The sequence below is a fragment of the Manacus candei genome, unplaced genomic scaffold, assembly GCF_025592945.1.
Source record: "Manacus candei isolate 608988 ecotype Guabito, Panama unplaced genomic scaffold, ASM2559294v1 h1tg000124l, whole genome shotgun sequence".
NCBI lineage: Eukaryota > Metazoa > Chordata > Aves > Passeriformes > Pipridae > Manacus > Manacus candei.
Window position 1 is genome coordinate 602,814 of NW_026138172.1, and position 6,083 is coordinate 608,896.

Here is a 6,083-nt window from a genome sequence, read left to right on the forward strand (position 1 = left end):
TTTTTCTCCCTGTCAATTACTAATTACTAAATAAATGGTCTTGCTTTTGCATACTGGAATTCTACTTTTGTTAGAATTTTAAGTGGCAAACCTCTGGGTGGGTCCCTCATTCTTCCCTTTCACTTTAGTTGGAAAGGCAGGAAAAAAAGACCTGCAGTGTATCTCACCTACTGTGCTCATTTTGAGGATTTCCCCTGGGGCCTCTCCAGCACTGAAGACTCCGTGCAAGCAAAGCTGTTTCATTACTCCTGTCCACTTAAATACTCACAACCCTCTCTTGCTTAAACCATCAGTGCATTGAGCCCTCTCATTTCATGGTAGAGCATAATTTCCTGCAGCTGAGTGAATGATCTGTGCTTACAAAGCAATCTAATGCTCTTTCTCATGTATAAGAGGGGATCATGAGTAGGTCCCAACTTCAGTTTCCCCTCACATAAACTTTTTCAGATTGCAGTTACTAATTTCAAAGGCTTCACTAATAATTTTATACCAGAGTAAGCATCACATATTTTGATTTTCCTTGATTCATTCATAATTCACAACTGCTTAAAGATTAGAAATGAGCAGGAAATTTGAATGAGATTACTCCATGCTTTTGCAAATCCACTGCTTCTTAAAATGTATAAATTTGTAAACATGCCATCTAGTTTGTTTTTTTTTAAAGCAACCTGTGCAGCTGAATTTGTATCTGTGTATGACAGAGCTTCCTGCCATGGATTCTGGAGTGTGACTGGCCACATAGCTGGTAACAAAATACAAAAGTGTGAATTTGTCACCTGACAACTTGAAATAAATGACTGGTCACCTAAATCAGACACCACTGACAATATTTGTCCTAGACATGCAACCTTCCATCTACCTGCTCCTGTCCCTCTTCCTCACAGCCTGAATGAGGGGCCTGATCTTGCATTTTTGAATTGGTAAGAGCTTTTTGTCAGTGTCACTTCAATGGCATAGGATGAAAATGAAGTATTTTCGGTTGATTGATAAGGAGGGATTAAGTCTGCCCAGAAACACCACAGAGGAATAGGCATTGGTGTGGAGTACAATCCTTACAGGAGTATTGATGCAAGCAAAATTCACTTGTGAGAGTATTTGCACTAGCAGGGAAGATAAAATTGGATTGGTGTATCTGAGTGGCTCTGCAGGTCTTGATACTTTATTCCTTCAGAGTTCACTTACTTGTCTTCATTCTGTTTTAAATTGTGTTGTCACAGTTGGAACTGTCCACCTGGGCCATTCTGTTGAAACAAGAGCAAAAACTTGAGAGTACAGGTATGTGCCCCTGGATTTAGCAAAAAATAAAGGCACAGAATGGGATTTCCCCTCTAAGATCAAGTCCCTGGAGTTTAAGATTACACCACAGCAAAGCTCTGGAAGTCGAAAGGGCTGGGAATTACAAATTGCAAGTTTGGGTAGCTCATGCTGCCTGGCAGAGTCCAAAGCTTTGAGGATGAGTTGAAAATATCCTGCCGCAGCTGGATTTGTACAAACCTCTTGGCCAAATGCTGATTCCACTGCAGAATTCTCTGGAAACAAGCTGGCACAGCTGTGTGGAAAACAACATGCTCAGCTCCACGGCCTGGTTTGCAGTGAGCAGACTGGGGTGTTACTCAAGCTTAACATGACATTTAAGGGCAGAGTTGTGTGTAAGTCTCCCCCTTATAAAATGTGGGTCATTATAGTTCTTAGAGTAGTTTACATGAACAAGATGTAAAGCATAATGGAAGTAGTCTGTTTAAATGAATAAGCTTGATATCTGCTAGTGCTCAGCATCTTTCCCGCTGTTCCAGTCAATGTAAATTATGGATGTTGTGATCAAATTACTTTTGAATTAACCAGACCGTTTACTCAATGCTTACTTTCTGTCTGAAGATAAATGAGAGGGATTCTCATTTTAATCAAAACAAAATACAGAAAAGAAAATCAATTATTATTTAATGTTTTTTCCATCCCCTTGTGATGGAAAGTTTCCAGAGGAACCTGGGCTTAAAATTGCAAAGCAAAGGCAGGAACATGGTTGGGTTTTAACTATTGGATTTTTATATATTATCAGAAAATATAGTGGTGTGTGTTTTTTTTTTTAAAGGCGAAAGAATTATTCTAAACAATTAATCAAACAAAAGCAGAATACAGCAGATTGCTTAGTACAAAAAATAAAAATCTGTTGGTATAGATGTAAAACACCTACTAGCCAACAACCCTATATATAGAACACTGTGAATTTGCTGAATTCATTAATGAATAACTTCATGGATTAGGGCTTGATAGATGGAGTGCTCACATCCAGATGTTTACTGTGATTTTTTCAATGGCCTTGTACTTAATCCTCCTGAACAGGAAATACGAGTCTTTTCCCTGGGGTCTCTCCTGGGGACTGTGGCAGTCTCTCTCTCTGGCCTGAATCATCTCAACACAGGATCAGGCTGCGAGGAATTAACCAAGTGGCGGGGCACGGATTTGCCTTTAACCCCTTCGGTGTCTTCTCGGCTTCACATGATTTCCTCACCATCTGCCACAATGGCACTGCTGTTTAATCAACACATGGAGAAGGAAAAAAAAAGGAGTCACCCCATGAGGCACATTAGTGGGGTCCCTGTCTCCTGTGGGGAGACACACGGAGCCCCACTGCCACAGAGAAGCAAGGGGGCTGTGGGCAGATTAAGCCTTGAGGCTGGTGTGCATCTCTCCACATCTCAGCATTTTGTATTTATTTTTGTGATGCTGCTACTCACTGTCAGTCATAGGGATGGCCCAAGAGGGAGTATCTGTGAAAAGACTGTTTGACCCTAAGGTGTCCTTAGTCAGGTGCACCAGAGGGTGTGCAGTGTGTGTGTAGGTGTGTTTAGGTGTGGGTAGGTAGAATCACAGGATCACAGAATGGCCTGGATTGGAAGGGGACCTTAAAGACCATCTCGTTCCAACCCCCTGCCATGGGCAGGGACACCTTCCACTAGCCCAGGCTGCTCAGAGCCCCATCCAGCCTGGCCTTGGACACTTCCAGGGATGGGGCAGCCACAGCTTCTCTGGGCAACCTGTGCCATAGGCACATATTTTTCACGTCCCTGACATGATGGCTCTGCTGGGCATAAGGATGTGATCCTTGTTTTCTCCCCATGGAAATGTTGGTAAGGTGCTGTTGTGGGTACAGCCTGCCTTTAGGTGAAAGAGAATCTCTGGCTTGGGCAGCATTTCTTCTGCAAAACTTGTATGAACCTTTCCTAGGTGTTAGTTGGCAAAGTAGGGAATCTTAAAAGAATTGGATTTAGGCCGCCCCTTGATGCTGCCTAGACAGGTGAGTCCCACTTTTCCAGTCTCAGGAGAAAACCTGCAAATGAGGCTGTGGGATGAGTCACTAATGCCATCATGTGGAAAAGATGAGGGGGGAAAAGCAACATCCCGGTCACAGGACAGGACAATAGGTGTTATAGCTGGATTAGGAGATCTGAGTGGCAGTGGGAGGTGGAGAGAATGCTAAATTTTGGTGTGGGTGTGTGGAGGGTTAGGGGCTGATTTCATGTGTGCAAGTACTCAGGTTAGAAGTACTTTTGGCTAAATCACAAGCATGGGGACAAATAAAGTCTTTATCAGGGAGTGACTAATTAAAACATTAACAGCACATCTCAGCACTTGATGTTTCCCTATTCTGCATGTCAGTTTTTCCCTCTAGTATCTTGGCTTTCTGCTGGTAGGACTGCTCTTCAAGAAAGAGTTTGGGGTGTTTACATCAAACTCAAAAAATGAAGTCTATTAAACAAAAATTACCCTTTAAAACTCCCTGCTTGGAGCAGATGTTTCTTCCCCTTTAACATCATCCTCCCCCTTTTTCTTCAGCCTTTTCTCCCTACTTCCTTTGTACCCACATCTGCAGATACCATACTGGAGTCTCAGAACTGGTAAAGCTGCAAAATAGTCACAAGTTACTCAAACGTTATACAAGAAGCTGTATTTTCCTGAGATATCAATTAATAACATACATTTTCTTCATAGGGTTTTCTGTGAGGCTTTCATCCTGATGAATTTGGGCAAGTCTTTCTCTGCACTTTAGCATAATCCCATCTGCCTGCAAATTCAGGATGTGAACACCACAATGCAGTATTTAGGAAGGCTAGAAACCTGGTTTGAAGGGAGAATTTAAATTCAGTGTAATGTCTCCCAGGCATTCCCTATTATTGATGAAGGAATGACAGAATGGATACAACCATTTGAGAGGCAACAAGTTTACTAGCCCTCTGTGCACTTTATTGTGCTCTCTGTGGTGCCCATCATCACAAATGTCTGGGGATGTTTCCTCTTGAAATAGTATTATTCCTGAGGCAATGTTTGGAGGGAGAATGCCTTGCATTAAAGCAGCTGACAGAGCTGGAAAACCAGATTAATTTTCCAGTGTGGAAGCCCTTCTCTGGTTATAATCCCTGACATGCCTTGGCAACAGATCAGCTACTACTTGTTGGAGTGCACAGGTGTGTTTATGGTGTGTCTGTATTTATTGTGGACTTTGCTAGTCCCAAGGGCTGTTATACTACATTTTCCAAATTTGATACATTATTCCATTAAATAGCTTTAAATCAGAGGGCTGTTCTTTTCAAAGAGGCTGCTCTAGAAACTTATCTGTAATTTTGCTTCTAGGAATTACTTGTGTGAGTAAAGAGGTCCTTTACTTCACTGGCACGGTGGCAAAACAGGTCAGTGATTCTGTACTCAGTTCTCAGAGGTAAATTACAGAACATGGGCAAATCACCACTTAAAGAAACTATTTAATGCAATTATGGTTTTCTATTTTGGCACTGCCTTTAATATCTTTGGGCATATTTAATACACAGAGGTAATGTTTTAAATTAAGGGAAAACCACTACACACAGTGAATCTATGTAAACTGCTTGATGGAGCTATGAATATTACCATAAGGATTCAGGAAAAATGTCTCTGCAGTGATGCCAACTGGAAAGCAAAACGGTTTTTCACTCAATTTCGTATTTACACTCGATTTTGTTAGAAACCCAGAAACCCCACAAGAGTGGAGTGGTGTATATACAGATAGGTTCTCAACCTACAGTATTTATACACATATTTAGTATATTCACTGGTAGACCTTGAATAGAATGAATGAATTCATGGTTTGAATACAGAAAGTGAGATCTTAGCATGGACTGTATTACTGAACTGTAACTGAAGTCATTGTGCAAAGCTGCTTCGATTCCTTTTCTCTAATAAAATGTGCATCTACTGAAATGTTTCAGACTTGGATATGGGTTTAAGAATGCATCAGAGGGAAAGAATAGCCCCGTTTGCAAACGCTCACATGAAGGTAGAAATGTTGTCTGCTGGCGTGGGAAGCACCTTTTGGAGCTGCACTAATTCCATGAGAAACCGAGGGGAGGAGGAGAGGGGGAGAGCAACCGCAAATCTAAATAAAAATACCCAATCCCTTCCTTTGTTCTCATTCCACTGGGAAAAGCGCGGGGGCAGATACACGCCAAGAGGCGCCAGGAATCCCCGGGGCTGTCGGTTCTGATTTTCATTAGAGGTGAGTGGGGGTTTGCAGCTGCGCGCAATCCCTTTAGCGAGCAAATCCACGCGTGGGGGGCCGCTCCGTAATCCCCGGGCGCGGCGGGGGCGAGGGCTGGGGGAGCGTGCGGGAGCCCCGGGGGGCGGAGGGCGAGCTCAGCCCCCCCTCCCCGGGCACAGGTACCCGCGGCGCCCGCCCTCCCGCATCCCCGGAGCGCTCCCCGCGCCGCGGAACCTGTGGGCATCCCCAGGGCACGTGTGGGAATCCCACGGCCGGGACCCGCTCCCAGAGCTCATCCGCGACTCGACGCGGATCCCTTTTGGCGGGGCGGGGCGGGGCGCGGTGGGATAGGATGCGCGGCATCCCGATTGTCCCCGGGGGATGCTGGCGCTGCCTGCACGGGGGCGCGGAGCAGGAGGGATCCTCTTTGACGTCAAGCGCCCATAATATAATGATCGCTCGTTCATATCCGGGTCCCCGGGCGGCTCCCCCGGGCCGCGCTCGGCCGCGCTCGGCCGCGCAGTGAGGGGAGGCGGGTCGGGCAGGGCAGGGCAGGGCAAGGCAAGGCAGGGCA